General features: G+C 33.9%; 1 protein-coding gene across 5 annotated transcripts in view; it reads left to right on the top strand.

The window, feature by feature from the left end:
- Positions 1-26,757, top strand: part of LOC145296850 (mutS protein homolog 5-like) — a 1,881,756-nt gene that overhangs the window by 285,826 nt on the left and 1,569,173 nt on the right. The window lies entirely within an intron of this gene.

The raw sequence follows: 26,757 nt of genomic DNA, 5'->3' as shown, positions 1-26,757 counted from the left end.
AAGTTATCAAACTGTCATACAAGCATTTATCTATCATATAAAAAAGACTTTTTAGTTATGGAAGATGCTTATCACAGATATAATCTTGTATGTTTCTCTATCTCTTCTGAACATTACCCCAGTCTAATAATACTAAACAGAATTAACAATGGCATATTTTAGTCTATTTTCACTCTTTTTTTTTTTTTTTTTTTTTTACTTAGGCATCACCACTTATCAAGGCCAAGAGGCCACTCGAGGATAAGGGTTACAGAGTGTACAGTAGAAATTGGACAATATAGTAACCGTTAGTAATGGAGATTCGGTAAATTTGTTAACTTATATGGAACAGCTCATCAAAAACTTGAAGACAACCATATTGTAATCAGCCAGAAAGCAGGCAAACGGAAGACAATTCCATAGGCGTGCAGTTCTAAGAAAGAAGCTTTGCTCATGGAACCTACGTTTAGGTTTAGGCACAGATAAAGAGTGGGAGAAATTAGTGATAGTGTTTTCTGTTAGACGGGTGTTTCTTGTGAAAGTTTCGCGAGAGGGGATCATAGAATGGAGCTCATCCGAGCACTTGCCATGAAAATAATGATAAAGCAGAGACAAACTCGCAACATCTCTTCTGTGAGAAAGAGGTTGTAGGGAAGAGAAAAGGACATCCCCTAGAAGGCTACGAAGTCTATTTTGAACTCTATCAAGGCAGGATAAGTCCTTTCTAGCAGCTCCTGCCCAGATGTGACAACAGTATTCCATCCTTGGGCGTACCTGGCTCTTATATAGATAGAGAATTGCATCAGCAGTGAGATATCTACTGGATCGATAGAAGGATCCCACCATTTTTCCAGCAGCCTTGGCAACGGATTTAATGTATATGTTCCATTTAAGATTAAGAGTAAAGGTCAAGCCAAGAAGCTTGTCTAAACACGAGGCTTCCCCAAGACGAGAGCCATTCATTTCAATTGATGCCAGATGGGATCAGAGTGTTGATGATGTAAAGATAAAAGCTTGGTTTTAGATGCATTAAAAATAACAAGCCACCTCTTTCCCCATTGTACGACTTGCTCAAGATCAGAGGAGAGAGAGAATCAGAACTTGGTCGTTTACTGTCTTAGATGTGCTACCATAGATAGTAGTGTCATCAGCATAGATGTCAACGAATGATGTAAGGATGTGATTTGGAAGATCATTAATGTAGATCAGAAAGAGAGTTGGGCCCAGGATGGACCCCTGAGGGACTCCAGCATTAATACTGTGAGCTTCTGATTTTTGCCCATCAACTACTACTCTTATGAACCTATCAGAGAGAAATGATTTAATAATTGAGAAGACATTTCCAGCTATACTGTAGCTGGAGATCTTGTGAAGTAAACCTTTATGCCATACCCTATCAAAGGCCTTAGATATGTCAAGAGCAATTGCCCTAGAAAGGTAGCCTCTGTTGAGAGATTCGCTAATCCTATGACATATAACTGTAAGCACATCTGCTGTAGATCTAGCAGAACGGAAACCATATTGCGTGTTACTAAGAAGGTTATTTTTACTGAGATGGTTGATTACTTCTCTATTTAACACAGATTCCAGCAACTTACTCATGATGCACAGGAGACTTATTGGCCTGTACTGAGAGGGAGATGAGTGATCACCTGAATTCTTAAATATAGGGCATACTGATGAGATTTTCCAGTTTAAGCAGTTTTGTAAGTATGGGCACCAGTTCTGGTTGAAGTCTTTTGAGTACTATAATTGGAATACCGTCAGGGATGGTTGCTTTACTGGAATCAAGGTTTTTGATAAGCTTGGCAACATCACGTACAGATATTTGTATATCACATAGCATGTTTTCTGATACAGGAGGAAATATTGGAAGTTGGCGGCCTTGGTTGCAAAGGGTAGAATTAGCTGCAAAGTTCTTGTTTGGCTTTGTCTGATGCTGACGAGATTACCTCAGGTCCATTTATGACAGTTGGGATAGAGCACACGCTTCTTTTCAGGATTCTGTTTGCTATTTGGCAAAACTGGTTGGAACCAAGCCGCTGCTCGGCTACTTTGGACTTTACGGACTGAGCATACAACTTTCTTGCATTCTTTATTATTTTTTTACAGTGGTTGCTGGCAGTCCTGAAAGCGGCTTTAGTCTCAGTACATCTATTACGTTGGAAGCAGTGGAAAAAGTGATTTCTATGCGCAATAGCAGCTGCACATTCCAGAGAGAACCACGGCTGGCTGTTAGGTTTTTGCTGGAATTTTTTCGAGGGTATGAAACGGTCAATACCTACAATTAACCATTCCGTCAGGTCTGATACTATAGAGGAAACATCCTTTTTAAACATGGAACGCAGAGGTAGATCTGATGTAAATGTACGGAAGCTATCCCAGTCAGCCATAGTATCGATATATTGTATGATGGAGAGGTACATCTGGGGACTTACTACATTTCGTTTTTATCTTAACTGATACAACTGAGTGGTCGGAAGTGGAGACAGAACAGAAGCTGAACACAGTTCAGGGCAAGTTGTGAGAAAAGAGGTCTAGAAGACTTGCTTACTGGCCATCAGTATCGGGAATATGGGTGGGTCGTGAACAATCTAAGTGAGGTCATAAGCAATGGAGAAATCATGACAGAGCCTCCCCTCATCATCGATCTTGTTTGAGTGAGTTAACCATTCCACATTGTGAACATTGAAGTCTCCACAGACATGAATATTAGCTGAAGGATAAGCAGATAGGGCGTGGTCAATTTTCTCAGATATGCTTTTAAAGATAGTAACTCCGCTGTTGTGGGGGCAATAGAGAGCAAATATAAATGCAGTAGTTTGAACAAGTGCAACCCGGAAGCACATGTAGGGTAAGTTAGGATCTTCTCTGGAGATGTCCCTACCACATGGAAAGCCATCTTTTATATAGGCACATATTCCATGCCCATGGCGATCTTGGGGGTCAGATTTGGAAGTTAAATTAGAGTATCCTTTAATTACGAACTCATCTAGGGAAATGGTCTATCCAATGCCAGTTTCACTTAGAAATAATATGTCTGGTTTAGTCTCCTGTAATTGGGTTTCAACCTCTGGAAGGTTAGAATGTAGACTCCTGATGTTCGAGAAGGAGACATGGTAGTGGGAGTCTACGTTAGAAGTTGGAGATCCGGGTTTAATCGTGTGTTTTATATTGAGACTTTTCATGGAGTTTTGGGATTTGTGGACTAGGTCAACAGACTTGCTTGAAGCAGGGCAGAGAGGGAAAGTAAGAGAGAAATAGAAATGAAGAAATATAGTAGTTCATTTTTCTGTTATTTTTTTGTCTATTCTACTACTGGTTTATCAGTACATTCTTTTTTTTTTTTTTTACTACGCCAGTCTTAGGTTCTATATGGTTTATGACTAAAACATTTTCACAGCTTAATATTATTAGACCGGGTTAGTATTCAGGAGAGATGAGTGAAGATTTATAGGCAATTTGAGTCATTTATATCCTCTGATTTTTTTAGAAATAAATGCTTGTAGGATAGTTGCTGCCACTAAGTTTTTATTCTTATTGAGTATTTGTAATTTATTTACCTCCTTTCTCGCACGTTAGATACAAGTCAAGGTGAGCTTTTGTAAAGCACTAGGAGAAATGTACTCTGGCCAGCAAAAATACCTGAGCAGCCTCGTCAGCATTCCTCTGGTAGAGACGTCTCAGAGAATTAGCAATTATCTTCCTTTTTATGAAAAAGAAAAAGTGAAGACTTGGAGAGTAGATCTGTTAGAACTAGGCTTCTGTCTAGCATTAATAAAGATGGATCCTTGACTTGGATGATCAACACCTACTCAAGCTGTGCCAAAGAAAATCGGTATACTCTTTAAGAAACTTACTACATACTATTTATCTATTCATAATAAAACCAGTAACTCTCAAAGAATTGCATGAGAAATTTGGAGCAGAATATCTCTAAAGTCAATAAATGTTCAAAGAAAAGAAAAAAAAATTTCAATTCTTTGAATACATTTTTCGTTTTAACTGCAAAATAATTTTTTCAAGTGAAATGGTGATGCTTTGCAGCTGTGTTTACTCTTTAAGATCAAAATTATTAATTAATGAAAGGAATTGGCATTGACTGTTGCTATCTGTATAAGCATCAAGATTTGTTTTAGAGAAGTCTTGTTTGCAAAAATGGTTTATAACTTGTTTAGCTTGGTAGTTGAAGATATGAACTAATGATAAAAAGATTGTTTTGTTTCTATCAACAAAGTTTCTTTAAATTTTCTTTGAAGCAAAAAAAAAAGATAACTGAAAACTTTGAAAGTTCAAATTAGTAATTTCCTTTGTGTGTGGTGAGAGGAGAGAGAAAGAGGAGTTAATGGTATTAGATCTACTACATTTACTTTTTGTTCAAAGACCTCCCTCTTTCTTTTTGCACTTTTATTCAGTACAAACAAGGCATATTGTCACTGAAGCATACACAGCTACTGTGATAGGGACCAGATATTTTGATGTGGTGGAAGGAGCAACCTGAGTGGAGTATTGGGCAACCAGATGCTTGTTCACATTATATTCAAATTTCTATATGTTGGGTCGGTCTGGGAGCAGGAAGGGGATTCCAATGAGAAAAGAAGTCATCACAGTAGAAAATTTAGCATCCAGGAACCTCTGCATTAAAAGGATGGGTTTTACTGAAAGTAGAGCTTCTTCGATCACGCATCAGTTGGTCGTGAAACATTCAAAATGTTTGTGCACCATGATGTTCGCTCCAAGCTCCAATCCCAAGAGGTTAGTGACCTTCTCCAAGAAGTGTCTTAATTGCAATATGAAGGCTCCCAGCCTGTTGCTTTACCTCCAAGGATGATAGAAACACTTTTCTGGCAGGTTCATCATGACAAACCAGTAAAAAATTTTGGTATTGAACAACTGCAGATATGCATGTAAAGCAAACTTGCAACATTTTGATTGTTGCATAGTATCACCTCGATACATGTAACAAACAAACTGCTGCATTACTACCTTCCACCATGTAACAATTGGTTTGTTACATGGTCTTGCCATGATACATGTAAACAAAAAGTTAGAGCATTAAGATGTAAACTTAAGAGCAGAAATCTAACAAAGGATTGTTTGCAGCAAATATTGTCTATTGTTTATAAAAAGTATTGTACTTATATCCAAAATTAAAAACGAAAATGCTTAAGCATTAAATAATTTTAAAAATAGTTAACATACACTGGATGATTATCCAAACCTAACTTTGTTTGTAATTTAACAAAAAAATAGGGGGGAGGGATAAAATTTAAGTTCTGAATATTTAAATAAAGTTAATTTCATTTTCAGTTTACTTAGGAGAAAAAAATGAATATAAAATTAATTTTATGTTCTTCCTTTCCAAGAGATTAGACACTAGGGCAAGTGTGTATTTGATAAAAGTGTTTCTGTAGAACGAACTGGATTTAAACTTGGCACACTCACGGTTTTAGTCCATATCGTTAACCACTTAGCTACCATCACCTCCTAAAATGGGCTTTATATTCTAAGGTCAGGTTTAACAACACAATCTCTTATTGTAAGAATAAGTTATTGACAAGTTCAAAATGAATAATGAAATCTAATTACAAAGTCTTATAATTTATATAGATTAAGTATATTTGCTATTATTATAAATTAGCACACCTACCCAGCATCGCTTAGGGGCATGAACAACAAAATAGTGTGTATCATCTTTCATTTAAAACTTCTATCTCGCTCTCTTCTTCTTTTCTCCTCCTTACCCCTTTTCACTTCTGTTCTCTCTCTTCCCAGTCAAGAACACATACTGCACTTTAATCCTAGCTCAAAGAACAAGAAAGTGTGTTTTAATTCACCAAAGGTGAATGGAAAGATATCACTTTAAATGTACCCCGACTAATTTTGTTCCTGCTGACTTTCAGAAGAATATGAATATTATAAAACAAAATATTCATGTTCAAGCAATGCTGGAAAAGAGTATATCAGATTTGTGATTGTGACTTGTGTAGTTTCTGACTTTTAGCACACACACATACTGATAACCACCGTTTGTATAATAGATGATTAATTTTTGTATATATGCAAAAACCGAATAAAACCAATAAATTTCATGGATATTGACGTGATTGTGAGGTTCACGTTTAAATGTACAGTTGCTCAACCCAATGTTCTCCCTTTTACTGGTTAGTTTGAACATACATTTTTAACCATGGATTTACATATTTTCCTGGATCTGTAGATGTTTGATATTTTTTGAGTTGTGTGTATTATCAGCTGGAAAAGTGTAGACCTTATTTGTTAACTCTTTTTTTTTTTTTAATTATAAAAATGAATTGACAATTATTTGCTATGTTGAAATATATATTGTATAAATTTTAGCACACTGTGATTTTACTTTTTCAATGTCCATCCTTATTGTTTATAGGAACTTAAAAGAATAAAATCAGTTATTATACTAAATGTAAGTTAATCAACGTTTCCTTATGTTCATGCTATTTTTTTGCGATATATTCTCACTCTCTCTCTGTCTATATCTCTCTATATATATATTGGTCAAAAGAAAGAATGCAACACAAACATAACCCAATCTCATAAATTTATTTCAACCCAAGAATGGGCCTTTTCAAACGAGCTGGAATATTCAGATTTGCAAATCAGAAAGAAACAAACCGAGTTATGTGTTCGTAAACATTTTGTCTTTATTTCATCCAGAGGAAGTCTCGAAATAAAGACGAAACGTTGATGAACACATAACTCAGTTTGTTCCTTTTTATTTCTCTTTCTCTCTCTCTCATATGTATATATATATAATATGGAGAGAGAAAGAGATTGCAAAAATTAGGAATGGCTGGAGTAAGTTTAGGCAACTTATGCCATTACTAACCAGCAAAGTGTTGCAACTGTTGAAAAAGAGAGAAATCTATGAGGCATTTATACACAGTATGATGTACTATGGAGGTAAAATCTGTCCAGTGAGAGTTGAGGACATGCATTGCATGGAGAGAAATGATATGAGAATGATACAATGTACGTGTAATGGAAGTCTAAAAAACAGGCTTAGTTTCAATGACTTCAGGAGAAGATGAAACCTGGGAAGTATAAGGAGATTAGTACAGACAAGTAGACTTCGATGGAATGGTTGCATTGAAAGAAATGAATGAGGGTTCTTGGGTTAGTAGTTGAGGTAACAGGTTTAGCTCGCAGAGGAAAAACATGTTAGTGTCTCTTTCCCCTCCCTGCTATATCTTTCTCACAGAAATGACGTTGCAAGCCTGTTCTGTCGTTATTTTCATAAGTGTTCGACTGAGTTTCACACTATGGTCTCCCTCCTGTAAGATATTCACCGCAAACACTCGTCTAACTACAACCACTATCGGCAACTTCCCATATTTTTTACTTGTGCCTAAAATTAAATGAAAATTCCATGAACAAAGTTTTCCCCCCCAGAACTACCCGTCTGTGAAACAAAATACCATGGAGCTGCTTTTTAATTGACTATAACATGATCGTTTTCAAGTATGAGTTCTTGATGAGCTATCCTTTTAAACAAATAAATTTCTATCCCATTTCCACCATCACTGATCATCATTTCATTGTCTTATCTGACACTCATTAACCCTTATCCTTGAGAGACACCCTTGCCTTGATAAGCAGTGATTCTACAGTATAAAAAATACGGATAAATAGACCTGTTCAAAGATATGTTTGTTTCTTGAAGGCGTCCGATGCATGGCAGCATGTAAAACGATCGTTGAACCGAGTATTATGATATAACAAAGATCAAACCTTTTTTTTTTTTTTTTTTTTTTATCAAAGTAGCATTTTATAATAAATTCAATAGTGGTGTGTTAACTTACTTTACCGTTCTTGCCGGTTATGTACTGCAAAGATTACGTTTTAGTTTGTTATTTTTAACAAAACTAAACAACTTTTCTTGTGTAATCTTTTAGTAATTATTATTCAATATGAGCACTTGACTTTCGAGAATGTGTGGTAAAATTTAATAATGGAAAATGGTTGAAGAAAGAAAAAAAAATGAAAAACTAAATTTCTAAAACTATGAACTACATTTTAAACACGTGTCTGCTCTTTCAAATGTTTATGAACAACCCAGAAAATGAAGTAAATTTAACTCTGTGACATGGACTTGTATATTTTTTAAACAAAATAGTTTTAATAAAAGGTTTGATTAGATTTACGTGATGAAACTTAAAAAAAAAAAAAAATTAAAAAAAAAGTAACCCTTTCGCTTTCTTTCGACCTCTTAACATATTTGGAGGAAGTTAGGTTTAGGACATATTTTTACGTGAAAATGCCCCCCCCCCCCCGGTCCCGCCTCTCTCTCTCACACACTAGATGGAGGTAAACATGCATATAAACAAAGTGCAAAATCCCACGTATGTTCGTTAATGTCATATTTCCCTCGTCAGTCAAATCGGCCACCTGTAAGAGCGCGTAGGATTCGGTGCTTGGAGTACATATGATCTATGTTATATATATATATATATATATATATATATATATATATATATATATATATATATATATATATATATATATATATAAATATTCGATCTTCATTGCATAACTTATGTAGTTTCACGTTTTTTATCAACATACATCTGTGTGTAAACATAAAAACAAACAAAAAAAACTAATGCTTACATATGAAAAAAGAAAAAAAAAACATTGACACAAGCATATACGATCGGGAAAGGCTAATCTGAGTGGAGCTCTGTTCGCATCTACCACCTCCGTAATCCTCACCACCACTACCCCCCATAATCACGTAATGCGAGAGGGAAGTCATGCTATCTGGATGTCCCGAGCATGAGTCATTCGCGGGCTTTGTGGGGGATTTCCCCAGCTGTAACGCTCACACACTATAACTATTGCTGCTTTCTTTTCACTTCATCTCTTATCTTAATCTCTCTCTCTCTCTCACTCACTCACCGTGTTTGTCCGTCTCTATGTATGTTAACGTATTTTGTGTCATTTCTCTACAAGGAGTTTTAGGAGTGCTCTGGAGGTATCCTTAATTTTATTTGATGCTGTCAGTAGCACTCTGAAAGTCTCCTAGGTTTTATTTCTTCACTCATCATATGAAAATAAAAGAATTGGGGGGGGGGGCGAGAAATTTAACACTATTTCACAACTTCTATTTAATGTTTTATCGCCCCGGGTAACACTAAGTAGCCCTACTAGTGTAGGGCAATTGTTTGTGTGTGCATGTCCAGCTAAAAATAAAAGAAAAACTACAAAACAAACAACCACAAAATTGGTATATTCTTGACCAGTGTTTCCCTAGATGAATAATAATTAAAATTAAATTCCTTTGGAGGGTGGGGTGCAACTGAGCCAGGTTTCATCAGGAAAGTGGGGGGGGGGGGCTTTTTTTAGTCTTTTATGTACTAATTTGAAAAAAATGTCAACTCTGTGATAAGCGTTTTTAAATGTGTTTCATGCTTTGTTAATTTTTATTTATTTAAAAAAATAAATCCTCTGACCAACAACACAAACAATATTACAGAATTGTAAAAAAAGAAACAAAACAAAAACAAAAAAATCTCAAATAGAAGTCAGAAAAGTAGAAAACTGTTAACATGTGACAATTGAAAGATACAAACATTATTCAAACATATAAATGTTTGAGAATTACTGCATGAAACAAACAAATTGTGCAGATTTATACCACGAGCAAATAAAGTTTCTCAAGCTTTCAGATGAAAATTGATAATTTGTATTACTTGGACTAATGTTCTCATCTTGGGTGTTATTCTTACAACGTTTCTTCAGGTGTATCTTGTTAACTCTAATATAATTGCTACGGAATTATCAGTTCTAACTGGAGGCTGAAAGTTTAATTCTCAGCACGGTCAATACTAATAATACAAATACAAATTACATAAGAACGGAGAGGAAACTTTTCTTATAGATTAAATAAATCGTTTCATTTGACATTTTGTCAAAGCACAAATTTTTGGCAATGTTGGCATACGTACTGGATAGCTTTCAAGGAGATGATCCAGCATCTAACTGGAGTTAGGTCTGGGTTGCTGGCTGAGCCAATATGATGCAAAACCTGAAATTGGCAATGAGAACAGTGCATCATCTAAAAAATCTATTTCAAGATTAATACCATCAAGTAATATTAAATATAGAAAAGATTGAATCTGCAAAGACTTTAATCCACTGCAACAAGTAACTCTGATGTAGGTTCAGACCAGATCTAAGGGATGGAATGTGAAAAGAAATTGCTTGAAAAATGTGAATAATTGGAGAATTAATAGATTTAAAGTTTTCTTTTTATTGAATGGTTTGCAAAATATGTGTATCTTTTAATTCTTTCACTGTCAATTGTTGAATTTCTTTGATTTGTAGCCTGTAGATATTAAAAACTTTTTTGTTGTGTGTTTGAAACCTCTTCCAGAATGATTCCAAAGTTGAAATGTATTAATTCAAAACAAGATTTTGGCTTCATGCCCTATTCGTTGTATAATTTTTTTCAGTATCTTTTGTGAAATTTATTGTCTTTACTATGCTATGTCAGGACAACTTGACATGATCATATTTCACCCTATAAGTAAACCCCCAACCAAATATTCAAAACTAGCAGCTGCGCTGCATCGGCACACACAACGTTGAGTCAAACACAAAATCAAATACGCTCAATATCAAGTACACTCAACATCGTCTTACCATCAATGCTTACCCTGTGAACTCGGAGTATGGAAAATTCCCATATGCACAAAACAGAATCACTGAAAAAAATAAACTTACCCTAAATAACGGTGAGTATAATGAGTAAACGCTGGATAAAATGATGATTAAAATTATTATGAATTTGCCAGGATTCGAACCTGAAATCTTCTGATTTGTAATCAGACGTGTTATCCACAAGTCCTGTATATATGCCGAAAGATGTTGCCGCGACTGTTTACAGACAGTGCTAAATTCTGTTGACATGGGCAGATAACTTTTTTGACAAGTTTACGAAACGGCCCCAAAACCCTTAGTTTGGGCTTTTTGTTTGACTTGGTGTTGTTCGCTATATATAGATAAGGATAATCTAGGGACTCACACCTTTCAAGGAAAAAATGAATTTTTCAATTCGGTGTATCCGTTCTAAAGTTTTATTGGTATATAGGCACACACACATAAATAAATAAACATTTAGAATTGTATTAATAGTATAGGTAATAGTATTCAAAGCTCAAATAAATTCCCTCACCCTGGTTATACACTGGCTAATATAAGAAATAGTGCACCTCCTAGTGATATTACCTCAAGTAATGGGAGGTAACAGTGGTCAAGTGGTTAACGGCACAGACTGACGACCTGGGTGTTCCAAGTTCGAATCCAGTTCGTTCCATAAAAACCACTTTCTCTTAGAATGTTACCAACCTCATTATCCCTCCCGTAAGTAGATGTCATTCTAGAAAGAATTCAGACTAGAAAATTATCAGGGAAACCAATGCCAACAATAGAATAATCGGATTCGTACGATATGCTGATCTCAAGTAAACGCACTTTGCTGGAATTCGGTAAGATAAAAAAAAAAAAAACGAAAGAAATATACTACAGCATAGTGAATTGGTCAGTTGGTGAACGGAAAATTAATGTTCCTCATTTTAGTGACTTAATGTTTGAGATGCAAAGGAAAACTTTAATAGAACACTCAGATATCTGTCTATTTCATATGGAAATCCAGGAAGAAAATAATGTATATATTTTTCTGTGTTTTAGTTCCGTTTCTAAATTGATATTAGTTAAAATTTTCTTAAATATTAGAAAATCGGTTTTTGAATTTTTGTTTTTTGTATTATTCAGATTCTTCGGACTACTGTTCTCATCCTAAGTGTTATTTGCACTGTTTCGGTTGATGTAACCTCCAACCTTCTTCGGTTGTATTTTGTCGAACTCTAGAATTTTTCTGTTAAACTCATGAATCTGCATGGATTTTAAATGGAACTCTTTATTTGCATACTTTCGTTTCATCAGCCATGACTAGGTAAAAGTTCTAAGTAATTCGCAATTGTATTTTCAATCGCACACACTGAGGATTGAACCTTCAACCTTCAAAGGAATGTCACTTTTCCAACTTAATATTTCCAAGATCTCTAACCACTGATCTGGTGCTACTAGATCACACTGAAGATATTGGCTTCTTGAGATAAAAGGCACCTAACATTGGTGTTTTTGTTTTTCTATTCCCTTTTGCAAAACCTCATTTTGTTTTGCAAAACCTCATTTTGTTTGGCAAAACTAAAAACAAAAACACCCCCACCTCCCCCCTCCCCCGTTTTTCTCCCCCCCCCACTTCCTGACTGGTTTAAAAAATTTACCAAACATTAATACTATAACCCTTTTCTCTCTCCTATTGCAAAACTCATGTTCTGCCGGGCAAGGAACAAAAACAACAAAATCCACTACAAGACAACCAAACCAAACACTAAAAACTAGTGATTGAAGATACAGAAAGCTTGAAGAATGAAAAATATCTTCTACAAAATAACTGGATGCAACATGAATAACCCAAAGAGGTTGGTGTACTATACTGGATTTGGCATTAAATAACCCAAAAAGAGTTGATATGCTATAAAACAAAGCAACAAAACCAAACTCTACAAATAAATATTTGAAGATATAAAAAACTTGAAACAAAAACTATTTCCAAAATAACTAGATTCGGCATTAAATAACCTGAAAAGAGTTGATATGCCATAAAACAAAACAGTCAAACCAAATCTAACCCAGAGTTTGACAAGATACACCTGAAGAAGGTCGAAGGTTACATCGACCGAAACGGTGCGTAAATGAGGTCTGTCTAAACGGAAAACATGTTTCCCTTTTTTTTTCTTTTTTTCGTTGCTCTCTTCTTTTTACCAAATTTTTCCAAAGTTTAAATTATTTTTTTATATTTGAATGTTTCATTTTAATTATTTTTTATTACATATTGTAACATATAAGTGAAAATTTTCAAGTACACAAACAAGTTTCGAATGTATCAGAATCCATTAAAAAAAAAATACCCAAACATATATGATCTATATAATAAGACGCTAAGCATTTCATGTTTGTACGTACGTTATCACCTTTTGTACTCATTTAAAAAAAAAATGAAATTATACTATCAGGAATAATAGTTATTTGTGATTAATGTGATATTGCTAAGGTAAAAAATTGTATTTTTATTTATTTATTTTTTTTTAACATGGAGTTCACCACTTATCAAGGCCCAATGGCTACTCAGGGATAAGGGATAGTGTAGCAATAGTATTGGAGAATTTGTAAGGTGTCATTACTTAGGGGGGGCGTTTCATCAGGAATTTGTTTGTGTTGGACTTGAAGACATCCAGGTTAAAGTCGGGAGGGAAACAGGCAAGCGGAACAGAGTTCCACAGGCATGCAGTTCTAAGAAAGAAGCTTTGTTCATGGTATCTACGTTTTGATTTAGGCACAGATAGGGAGTGGAGAAAATTATTGATGGTGGTTTCAGCTAGTCGGGTGTTTTTTGAAAAAGATTGGCGGGGGGGGGGAACCAGAGAATGGAGCTCAGACGAGCACCTGCCATGGAAATAACGATAGAACAATGACAGGCTCGCTACGTCTCTTCTGTGGGAAAGAGGTTGCAGGGTAGAGAAAAGGGCATCCCCCACCAAGCCACGGAGTCTATTTTGTACTCTGTCAAGGCAGGATAGGCTGTTTTTAGCAGCTCCCACCCAGATGTGGCAGCAGTACTCCATCTTTGGGCGTACTTGGCTTTTATACAGATAGAGAATTGCATTAGTAGTGAGATATCTTCTGGAGCGGTAGAAGGATCCCACCATTTTCCCAGCGACTTTAGCCACAGACTTGATGTATGTGTTCCATTTAAGATCAGGTGTAAAGGTCAAACCCAGGAGCTTATCAAAGCCTGGGGCCTCCCTTAGACGAGAGCCATCCATTTCAATTGATGCCAGATGGGGATCAGAGCGTTTATGATGTAGAGATAGGAGCTTGGTCTTAGATGCATTAGAGGTAACCAGCCACCTCTTTCCCCACTGTACCACGTGCTCGAGATCAGAGGAGAGTGAATCAGAGAGAACATCATCATTTACAGCCTTTGATGTGTTACCATAGATGGTCGTGTCATCAGCATAGATGTCAACGAAAGATTTTAGTATGTGTTTTGGGAGATCATTGATGTAGATCAGGAAGAGAGTTGGGCCCAGTATGGACCCCTGAGGGACTCCAGCATTAATACTGTGGGCCTCTGATGTTTGCCCATCAACCACTACTCTTATGAGGCTATCTGAGAGAAATGACTTAATGATAGAGAAAACATTTCCAGTTATACCGTAGCTGGAAATCTTGTGTAGTAGGCCTTTATGCCAAACCTTATCGAAGGCCTTTGATATGTCGAGAGCAATTGCCCTAGAAATGAAGCCTTTGTCGAGAGATTCGCTAATCCTATGAGATATAACCGTTAGCACATCTGTTGTAGATCTAGCAGAGCGAAAACCATATTGCGTGTCGCTAAGAAGGTTATTTCTGCTGAGGTGGTTGACTACTTCTCTATTTATTGTGGATTCCAGCAACTTACTCATGACACACAGGAGACTTATTGGTCTGTACTGAGAGGGGGATGACTTATCTCCTGAATTCTTAAATACAGGGCATACTGATGAGGTTTTCCAGAGTGTTGGGAAGCACTTCTCCTTAAGGCAACGCTTAAACAGTTTGGAAAGTATGGGGGCAAGTTCTGGTTGTAATTTTTTTAACACTATAATTGGAATATCGTCGGGACCAGTTTCTTTACTGGAGTCAAGGTTCTTGATTAGCTTGGCGACCTCACGCACAGATATTTGTATGTTGCATAGCATGTTGTCTGTTATAGGAGGGAATATGGGGAGTTGATGGCCTTGGTCACACAAGGTAGAATTTGCCGCAAAGTTTTTGGCAAATAGTTTGGCCTTTTCGGATGTTGTCAAGATGACCTCTGGTCCATTGATAATGGTTGGGATAGAACGCACGTTTTATCCATTGTAAAATGCATGGTTCCAAATTACAAAGTATGACATCCTATTGACTAAAACAGTGCACTTTTAAATAAATACGTTCCATAAAGTGGCATTCGTTTTGATTTGAAGAATATTTAAATGACAATAAATTTTTAGTTTATTTTTTTAAAAAAGAATTAAATTGCTGCAATTTAAAAAGACATATTCGTTTTATTTATTTATAACATATTTAGCTGGCAATTATTTTGATAAGAAAATAGAATTTATATTATTTTAAAAAGAACTAAATTGTTACAATTTTTTAAAAAACTCATTTTATTTATTCAAAAACTATTATTTTACTGAAGAAAAAGATGTCATTTTGTTAATAATAGTATTGAATCTGAGAGACTTTATTTCAATAGAAATATTAACCGTAAATTATAAAGATTGATGTAGAAAACACCATGGAATTTCCACAGTATCCCAGTTATTGTTGTAACAAATATTGAATGTTTCAATTAATTACTCCTAGAAAGGATATTTTATTTATAGTGATGATGTGCACGAAATAGATATGAAATACTTATTGTTTTAGTAAACTGTCAGTAATTCATAAAAGCCTTATTTCTCAAGTGAATTGAATATGTATAAGTTACATACTATGCGAATCTAGTTTAATCTTAGTGATACAGAGTTTGCCTAATGGATATTCTTGCAAACTATGAAATTAACTGTGCCATCTTCAAATCCTTTTGGATCTTTTATATCTTGTTGCGTTATGCTTGGCTTTTTTTACTGGACCCAACATGCAAAAGGTGTGGCAACTAAGATGGAGAATCAAAGCGAAAAAGTTTTTTCGTGGCTTATAATGCATTATAGTAGAATGCTGACATTTTCTTGGTACACTCAGCTTTATAGATAGTCGATTCTCCGGACTCAGATGCAATTCTCTGTTTGTTTAAGAGCCAGATACATCCTAAAATGGAGTACTATTGCCATATTGTGGGAGGCACTGTTTCTTGTTTTGACAGAGTACAAAATCGAATTTGTAATCTAGTGGAGATGGTCTCTTCTAATCTCTACAGCCTCTTTCAAACAGTGTTGCTCGCTTTTCACTATTGTATCATAATGTTCATGGTAGATGTTAGCTGAACTCAAATATAATCACAACTATAAAACATTTATATTACATTCTCATTTCAACCTTGCAGTTATCAGAAAATCATAATCGCATTCCAAACATGATATCCACTCACATTCCCGACTCACATCTCGTTATCATCTAGATTATACAGTGATTATGTGAACTATAGAAATGAAATAAGGTTTGTTTCAATAAACTGTTGATAATTTATAGAATTCTATTTCTCAGGTGCAATGAATATGTATGATGTTGCAAACCACCAGGATTAGATTCACAAAGTTAATGCATAGTATTAACTTTGTGAATCTAATCCTGGCGGTACGCATCTAGCCTATCCTTGCAGATTATGGAATTGACTGTACTAAGTTTAAATCCCTTTGCAGCTTTTATAAATTGTTGCGTTATGCATGACTGATTCCAAAATGCAAAAGGTGTTGTAGCTAATATGAAGAATCAAAACGAAATTTAGAGTTTATACTTTGTAATAGAATGCTAACATTATTTTAATATAGCTTTATGGATAGTCAACTCCCCAGCCCCCACTGGAGTGAGAAAAAGGTGGAACATTCATTCATTTTAATCACAATCCCTTCTGTTGTTTCATTCTGAAAATTATTTTTTTCTAAACACATTCTTCAATCTGCAAACAATAAAATGTTTATATTTTCATTTTCGCCTCAATTTTGAAATTATCAAAACAGTCAGTCTCGTTCCAAACAATATCTCATTACCATGTATAATTTTTATTTACTATCCTGCTTTTTTTATTACTATGGGGTAATCTTGTTACATTATACTGTTGAGAAAGGTATAAACTCACAATCTCAACAACAAGTAAAAATAGCAACATGTTCAATTAGTTTATATATATATATACTAGCTGTACCCTGCCACGCGTTGATGTGGCTCAATTTGGTGTAATGGAAAATTCTAATAAAAAGAGAAAATGCATGTTTCTTATATTCTTAGTACAGCAATCCCCCCCCCAAAAAAAAAGGGCGAAAAATGAAAAAAAATGGTACTCTTGTAGAATTGGATCCGGATCCTCAGGAGGTACCATCGATCATGGCTTGAGCTCGGCCAACATTCAGTGGATTAAGCCGAACATCGCTAAAACGTTGAAACGCTAAATAGTTTATTTTTTTATTGTATTCAAAAATGGTAGTTTTTAATTAATATTTGGGGGAGGGGGGGTTACTATACACAGATTCGAAAAAGTTGTCCAAAAACAAATAAATGAAAGCAAAGATAAGGTAAATTACGTTTCTACCTAACTGGATGATTTTTTTAGTGTTTTTATTTAATGTAAAATGCTTAATCGGGTCGAAAAACTCAGTGTTTATCGATGTATTTGAAAAAGACGAATGGTCGCGGACTCTGTTGAATACGTTAAGTTTGGAAAAATCAGTTAAAAGCTAAAAAAAAAACTATACAAAACAGTGTCAGACGCCCACTGATTATTTTATCGTGACATAGGCTGACATATTCGGTGGGTTTCTGACAGTATTTTGTATAGTTTTTAGTTTTAAATCATTTTCCCAAACTTAACATCATGAACAATGTCTGCCACCATTTGTATTTTTCAAATACACTGATAAACTCTGTTTTTCGAGACGACTAAATGTTACAGTAAATAAAACAGGTTTGTATTACTAAACACAGAAACGAAAAAGTTGTTGAAAAATAAATATAACAAATAAATGTTATCAAAGGCAAGAAAAGTTACTTTTCTACCTAACTTTTAGTGTTTTTATTTAGTGTAAAATGTTTAATCTGTTCGAAAACATATAGTGTTTATCGGTATATTTGAAAAATACAAATGGCGGCAGACTGTGTTAAACACGTTAAGTTTGTGAAAATGAGTTAAAATTAAAAAACTATACAAAATACTGTCAGGAACTCACTCAATATATGTTACTGTGACATAGGAAGACATATTCGGTGGTTTTTAACAGTATTTTGTATAGTTTTTTAGTTTTAACTCCTTTCCCAAACTTAACGTGTTTAACACAGTCTGCTGCCATTTGTAATTTTCAAATATAGCAGTAAAAGCTGTGTTTTTGGAGCCGAATAAACATTTTACATTAAAAAAAATTAAAAAATTATCCATTTTGGTAATAAAGTAACATATTTTGCCTTTGATAATATTTGTTATACATTTATTTTTTGACAACTTTTTCGAATCTATATGTGCAGTAGTACAAACACAATAAAAACACTAAAAATTATCCAATTAGGTAGAAAAGTAACTTATCTTGCATTTGAAAATATTTACTTGTTATATATTTGTTTTGGTGACAACTTTTTCAAGTCTTTGTGTAAGTACAAACCCAAAGGGGGTATTTTTCTGTCTAATTTTATTTTTGGTACCGTGCTTAAATTTAAATTTCACGATATCTTTTTTTTGGGGGAGGGGGGATATTTTTTACATTCCACAATTTTCGACTATCCTGAATAAATGAATTTTTTACATTCCACAATTTTCGACTATGCTGAATAAGAAAATCTCATTTAAAATTTGCAGAGGCAATTAGTTTTCGAGATATAAAGACCTGTACTATGCACTATAATTCACTGGCGGCCATGAATAAACGCTCCCAACCTCCCCATATTAAGAACGACTTTCGGAATAAACAACACCCATGCCTAACCATGTGTTTTAACCTTTTACCTGTCTTTCGTCTGTTAAAAACGGCTTTTGGAATAAATACCACCATTCTCCCCATGTTAAGAATGGCTTTCAGAATAAACACCCCCAACCTACCCATGTTAAAAATTGTGGAGGTGGACCTAATGTGAAAATTTACCTTTTTGTTTTTTTTAATAAATTGTTAGTTGAAAGCACAGAATAGTGACAAAACATCATCCCCTCCCCTTGGTAAGAATGGCTGAAAAAATAACGGTTTTCTTGGTAGAAACTTTTCTGTATTTCACCTAACAATTTCTGGTGCTAATGCACTTACTGATCTGCGCTATTTTTAAAATCGTATTTCCAAGTTTAATTAAAGTTTTATGTTTTCTTGGTATTTTTTTAGATTAGGTCTACCTCCACAATTTTCTTTTAAATGACGACTTTTGTAGGTTTTTGACTATGCTGAACACAGAAATCGCATTGAAATTTTGTAGAAATAAGTAGTTATCGAGATATAAATAGTTGTTTTATGCATTGTATTCTTTGGCGGCCATCTTTGTTATGCGCGTAGATTTGTTTATGACGCGATTGCATGAGCGTAAAAAAGATGGCCGCCAGAGATTACAATGGATTATACAACTTTTTATATCTCGATAACTACTTATTTCTGCAAAATTTCAATGCGATTTCCGTATTCAGCATAGCTGAAAACCTATAGTCGTCATTTAAAAGAATATTGTGGAGGTAGACCTAATCTTAAAATTTACCGTTTTTTTATTCAATTGTAAGGTTAAAGTACAGAATAGGTACAAAACACCCTCCCTTCCCCATATTAAGGATGGCTTTATGAATAATAGCGTTATTATTTCAGCACGGATCAATAAGTGCATGAGTACCCAATTTCTTTAATAAAGAAAAAGCATTCATATTTTCTTATATAAAAACAACTTCTGTAAAAAAAAAAAAAGAAAAAGTGTACTTTCAATTTTGTTAAAAAGATTTTAAAAAAAAAAGCAAAAAACAGAACATTAATTGGTACTCATGCAGAGAGTGATCCGTGCTGAAATAATAACGTTATTCAAAAAGCCATTCTTAACATGGGGAGGGTGTTTTGTACCTAATCTGTGCTTTAATCTTACAATGTAATAAAAAAACATAATAAAACTTTAATTAAACGTGGAAATATGATTTAAAAATAACGTGGATCACTCTCTGCATTAGCACCAAATATTATTTAAGCACATTACCAATACGTAAATTTTCTTAAAAAAAAACAAACTGTACTTTCACCTAACAATTTACAGTTTTAATAATAAAAAGTTCATATTTTCTTATATCGAAACAACTGTTTAAAAAAACAAAAAAACAACTTCGACTTTTATGCTTCAACTCAAAACGCAAGCGAACAGCTTTTTTTTGCCTGATATAATAAAGAAAAAAATTTTAAATTAAAAAATTTTTAAGATAAACAAATGAATTGTTTTTTTTTTACTTATCGAGTAAACAGAAAATGAAATCTTCTAATTCGTCTTGTCAAATCGTGGTGTATCAAATGAATTGAAACGGAAGTTCAGTTCCACCAACAAAACAGGTCCGCAGTATTGGCTTACGAAAAATATCTTTATTTTATTCAATATTTTTATAATTGGCGGTGTTAATTTATTTTAATAACATGGAAACATCCCTTGACTCTAAATATGGATTGTCTAAACATTTCACATAAATTGGTAATGTAGAAATATGGTTTTATCGCTTTTGAACGAACCAAGAATTACATTCTTATATATATATATATATATATATATATATATATATTATACGTGTGTGTGTTTATGGGGAAAAATATACTTATTCAATAATATTTCACCTTTTAATTTATGAAGCTTCATGTAACATATACAAATACAAATAAATGACAAAAACTGTATATACCAAATTTCAAGATGTTGTCCATCTTACCATTCATTTCTTTCATCATGTTAAAATGTTCAATTCTTGACGGCACCTGTTTCGTAGGGTAGAATCATTTACATAATTATTATGTCAACTTTTTAATCTTTTCTACCCTGAATCATCAAAAGAATAAGAACTCATTAACTCTAAAATAAAATAAAAAGAATATGGACATGATTACATAAATCCAAAAAAATTGGAAGAGTAGTTACAATTGTTTTGTGATATTTACGTCATCTTTCGTGTATGTATGTATGTATATATATATATATATATATATATATATATATATATATATATATATACTAGCATTTCAGCCCGGCGTTTCCCGGGTGTTTGGACGTGTGTGTTGAGCACAAAAAAAAACTGTGGTAGTAGGAAGGCAGGCTTGAACCCGTACCGCGAAGGAGGAAAAGACCGGGGAAATAACCTGACATCTTTGTTGTTACGACCACCATCAAACCGGAAGTGACGTAGGTTTTAATTAAGGCTAGACAATCAGAAGGAGAGGATGACTTTAAAAAATATCGGCGAAAAAAGCGACCTTCCCTCTGTATATCAACTTTGGAGCCTGTAGACTTAAAATTGATAGTTATTTCATAGGGAAATGTATACAGACACACACGTTCACTTTTATATATATATACTAGCAGTTCTGCCCGGCATTGCTCGGACCCTATGTACTGTTCATAAGGTTATGTGCATATGTATATATTAAAAAGTGTGAATATGTAAATTCATGCCTTTCTGTATAATAGTCTTCCTTAACTACCATAGAGAAAAGACAGACATTTTCACTTTTATAGATAGATAGATAGATAGATTGGATGCAATATATAGTAATGATTTAAAAAGTATTAAAAAAAACAAAAAAAAAAAAACGAGACTCATGCGCCACCACCGAGAATCGAAACCAAAACGTTCAGCTCACGATTTATTTTGCCTCTGCCGTTAATGACTCGGCTATGAAACCATGTTTACTGCAAGGCTAAAAATTAAAATATGAACCAATAGCTACTACGTTATGGATTCGTAATGCCGGCGTTCAATCTCCACCTGGCAAATTTCAGTTTTTTTTTTAATTTTCACACTTTTGCACCGATTTTTCCGGGCTAAAACACAAATATAAAGTTTTGCATGGATTCAAATACCTTGTATATGAAGTTTCATGCCTGTAGACTCTAGGAGGAGTTTGGTAGGCAAAATTTGTCAAACAAAGATATATACGTATACATAAACATATATGGAAACAATGTTTGCGTTTACTATAAACTTTTTACACAAATATTATGTAAGTATAAATCATGTACAATATCTGCATGAATATAATTACACGTAATAGTTAACTAAAGATGATTATCCCATTTGAAAACCAAAAAAAAACTTATAGGGAATTAATTAAAATGAATGTTTAAAAGAATATGCAAATTAGCTAGATCTTTTGCTAGTAAATGCAATTCCACAACCCATATATAAGAAAATTGTATTTTTTTTTTTTTAAATAAATAGAAAAGAGCGTTTTTAATACGAATATCAATACACACAAAAGAAAAACGAATTTATAGGAGTTTGTATGTATGTATATATATATATGTGTGTGTATATATATATATATATCCGATGAAGACTAAATTCAACAGGTTAGCGTTGAAAATGCCTGGATTTTTTTTTTTTATAAATAGTTTGTTTACAAGGTTCACTCTTTTGCTGAAGGTGATGATGATGTATTTCACACATTATTTTACAAATGAATAAACATAAATTGGACAAATACTAAATTCAACAGCTTAGCATTGAAAACGGCTGGATTTTTTTATATATATGTGTGTGTATATATAAATGAATCCGTTGCGATAATTATTTTTGTTCAGCCTTGTTATGAGGTCAGTTGATATACCTATTTCAGGAATAATAGATGTAGAGATTATGAATATAGTTACATCTAACACATTGGGTAGCGATTTGACCCCTATTATGACCCCTTAAAATTTATTGTTTTGGGCTCAAATCAAGTTTGATCCATGTCCAAGGAACCTTTATCTAAAATTTTAAGTGTTTAGACCCAAAATTGTCGGAAGAGTTTGGTAGAGTTCTCAAATGTCAAATTGTTGAACTTTGACCCTTTAACAGCCAAATTTCTGGCTAAAAACCGATCACATCGATTTTCCCAAATCTCAGTACCCTGTATATCAAAATTCGAGTCTGTAGACTGAAAATTGACAGTTATTGCATTTTCAGCAAAAAAAAAAAGTGGTAGTAGGAAGGCAGGCTCGAACCCGTACTGCAAAGGAGGAAAAAAACGGGGTAAAACCTAACGTTTATGCTGTTACGACCACCGCCAAAACGGAAGCGATATTTTTTTAAATTAAGCCTAGACAATCTAAAGGAGAAGATAACTTAAAAAAAATATCGGCGAAAAAAGTAATCCCCCCCTGTAGAAAAGTGCCTAGTTGAAGGGGAAGATATTAATGTTTTTAGCCAATTTTTCGATATTTGTCGTATGAAAGGTCGAACTTTAAAACGATACTGATCTTGGTAAAATACGTCGCCTCTATTGAAAGTTTAAGGCAGCCATGCAAACAGACATACATACATACATACATTTATATATTGGTAACTAAAAATTTTCAACCCAAACTGACGAAAAAGTTTGCCCTATCTCTGAATACCCTTTATGTAAAATTTCAAATATTTAGACCAGAAATTGTCTGAGTAATTTGGAAGAGACTGCAGAGGTCAATTTTTTTAAAAATTTGACCCCTATTATGACCCCTTAAAATTTCTTGTTTTGGGCTCAAATCAAGTTATTAAGTTAAGGAACCTATATCTAAAATTTCAAGTGTTTAGACCGAAAATTGTCGGAGGAGTTTGGTAGAGTTTTCAAAGGTCAGATCGTTGAACTTTGACCCCTTAATCGCCAAATTTCTGGCCGAAAACTGATCACATCGATTTTCCCAAATCTCAGTAACCTGTATATCAAATTTCGAGTCTGTAGACTAAATATTGACTGAGTTATTGCGTAGGGAAATGTACATAGACACACACACATACACACACACGTTCACTTATATAGATAGATGGATAGATTAAACAAATTTATATACGTATACATAAATATATATGGAATCAATGTCGTGCTTACTATAAACTTTTTACGCAAATATTATACAAGTATAGATCATGTAGAATATCTGCATGAATATAATTACACGTAATAGTTAACGAAAGATGATCATCCCATAAGAAAACCGAAAAAACTTATAGGGAATTAATTAAAATGAATGTTTAAAAGGAATACGTAAATTAGCTAGATCTTTTGCAGATGAATGCAGTTGCACGATCCATATATAAGAAAATTGTATTTTCTTTTTAAATAAATAAAAAAGAGCGTTTTTAATCTGAATATCAATCCACACAAAAGAAAAACGAATTTATAGGTGTGTATATATATATATATATATATATATATATATATAATCACATTGATATACTTGTTCTCGTTAGATCACCAAAGTTAAGCAACAATGAGCCTAGCCAGTACTAGATAGGTGACCATTTGAGAATACTAGGGACCATATATATTGCACCAGGTTTCTAAGTTCGTATCTGGGGTGCATTTAAAACCACTGGGGGAGATGCAATCATTTTCACTGTTCACTGACTGAGTTTAGTAGTTGTTCCAAAAATATGGAATCTACATATTTAAGAATATTTTACAATTGGGTAATGCAAAGCGACCTGCTAGTGTTTATATAAAATCAAATTCTTTCATTTTAATTTATAAAATAACCTTTTTGTTGATTTTTTTTTTAATTAATAAAATGTGACTATGTTCATACACAGTAAACTTCCTCAACATTGTAGTATGTTAAACACCATGGCTATCATCTGTTTGGTTTTTTTTTTCCAAGTTTTTTAAATTTAAAAATCAAAATTTTTTTTTTTTGTTTTGTTTTTTTGCTAAAGGCTACAATGAGATTAATTATGTTCAGAAAATGGATAGTTTTTAAGAAAATGTCAGCCACCCGGTACACACACACACACACACACACACACACACACACACACACACCCAAAAAAAAAATATTTAAAGCAATTGAAAACATACTTATGGAGGTAAACATATGTTTGATTTTATGGTATAAAATGATAAAAATTTGCTCCAATTTTTAGAATCTGTATCTGTTGTGTCATGTACTTATGTCTTTAATTCGACTGAAATCAAAGGTAAATCAATTTTAAGTGAAATGTTTCATGCTCTTTAAGCAGCCAGGGTTTTCTTTCGGCACTAGAGTCCAGGCCATGGTGGAGATGGCTTCTTTTCTGTTCATTAAAGCATGTCTCTAGTCCTGTACAGTTCTAGGATGTCCACTCTCCTAGGTCTTATCTTCTTCCTTTGAAAAGGGGTTAATTTATTGCTAATCATTTAAGGTGCCCCTACTGAAGAATGCCAACAGTTGTTCAAGCAGATTTTGCAGGCCAAGTTGCTTTTCTTCTAGGGCACTGGCTTTTCAAATCCCACTTTCCGACCCTTGTATTGCATCATCCTGCCTTTGTTTCATGTTCACTAAGTGAACTATTTATGAGACAAAATATAAATATGATGCAATTATGAAAATCTGTGTAGGTGAAAAAAATCATTCTTACTGAATTTCAAGTTTGTAAATCTTATAACCTGAAAGAAGTTAGCAGACATGCTCATATCTCTGATTAACCGTGCTCTAATTTGCATCTTTCTTATGAACAACAACAACAACAAAAACCCACTAAAATCTATAAGAAATGTTTGTCTTCAATATATTAGTTTATCTAAAATAGTAATTCTTGTTAAAATCTGAGATGTTGCCTTAGAGCAATCTGAGATAATGTCTTGGAGCAATCTTATTAAAGAAAATAAGTGGCTATTTACCTCCCCTCCCCCAAGCATCCACATTTTCCTCACTGATTATGAAAGAGGAACCATAACACTTGAATTTTTAAGGTTCTCAAAACATTTTAAGCTTCAAAGGTTCCAACAATTTAGGTCCACCATGGCAAAGAAATGTATTAAGATATCTTAAGCATATTAAGTGTCTTGTGTCAAAACGAATACATACAGAAAGCAGTCATTTGAGAAAAACAAAACAAGTTGTCTTGTAAAACATACATACTTTTAATAGCACAATACATGCATCACTAATAACATGTGCAAATGTTTACATATTGGATCATTGAAATCTACTTTGAAGTGTTTATATGGTTATAAATAAAAAAACATAAAAGGATTAAAAGAAGTTTTAATGGTTTATAAACGTCTGTGATACTGTACCCCAAACGTCACTTATGTTACACTTTACAAACATTCATTAATGTGTGTGCTTATATATAAAATGTAGGTGTGTGGTGACTGTTTACCCGGTTTCGAGTGTGACCACCCTTCCAAGATTTTTCAGGTTTTATACTTTTGTGTATTAAGAACAGAATACACACACACACACACACACACACAAAAAATGGAAACTGAAAGATACCTGTTTTTACAGTGGAATTAAGCTGGTACAGTATGCAATTCATTTTTTGAGTAAAGAAGATTCAATGGGCACACTGAATGAGACGATTGGCTCATACCAAACTCAATTTTTTGGTTAAAGTTTACCTTCTTTTAGATAGGTTGCCTTCACACAACTCAAAAGCCCTATCAGGCACGATGACTTTGAACTGATGACAGTAACAGTGGGGTGGATGGGGCTTTTTACCCATGGTAAATGCAGTTCATCTAAGAAAAACGAAATTGACAAAATACCGAGCTCTCTTTGATAATAGTCTTCATATATAATATACTAGTGGGGGTACCCGGATGTTTGGAGGTGTCAAAGAAAAAAAAATATGTTAGTAGGCAGGCTCGAACCTGTAATGCGAAGGCGGAAAAGAAAGTGAAAGAAAACGTGACATCTTACCGCTATGCTATGAAGTCATAGGAAGTGAAAAGCGTTCAAATTTAGCCATGTCAATCAAAAAGTTGACTTGTTAAGTGAATACACAGGTGCAGAAATGAAGGTTGGCTGAAGGCCAGTTCAGCTTTCCGCTGTTTCATTTATTTGTTT

The sequence above is a fragment of the Euprymna scolopes genome, chromosome 17, assembly GCF_053919585.1.
Source record: "Euprymna scolopes isolate OS-2025 chromosome 17, ASM5391958v1, whole genome shotgun sequence".
Lineage (NCBI taxonomy): Eukaryota > Metazoa > Mollusca > Cephalopoda > Sepiida > Sepiolidae > Euprymna > Euprymna scolopes.
Note: the sequence above shows the minus strand (reverse complement) of the source record. Positions and strands in the feature narration are given on the sequence as shown.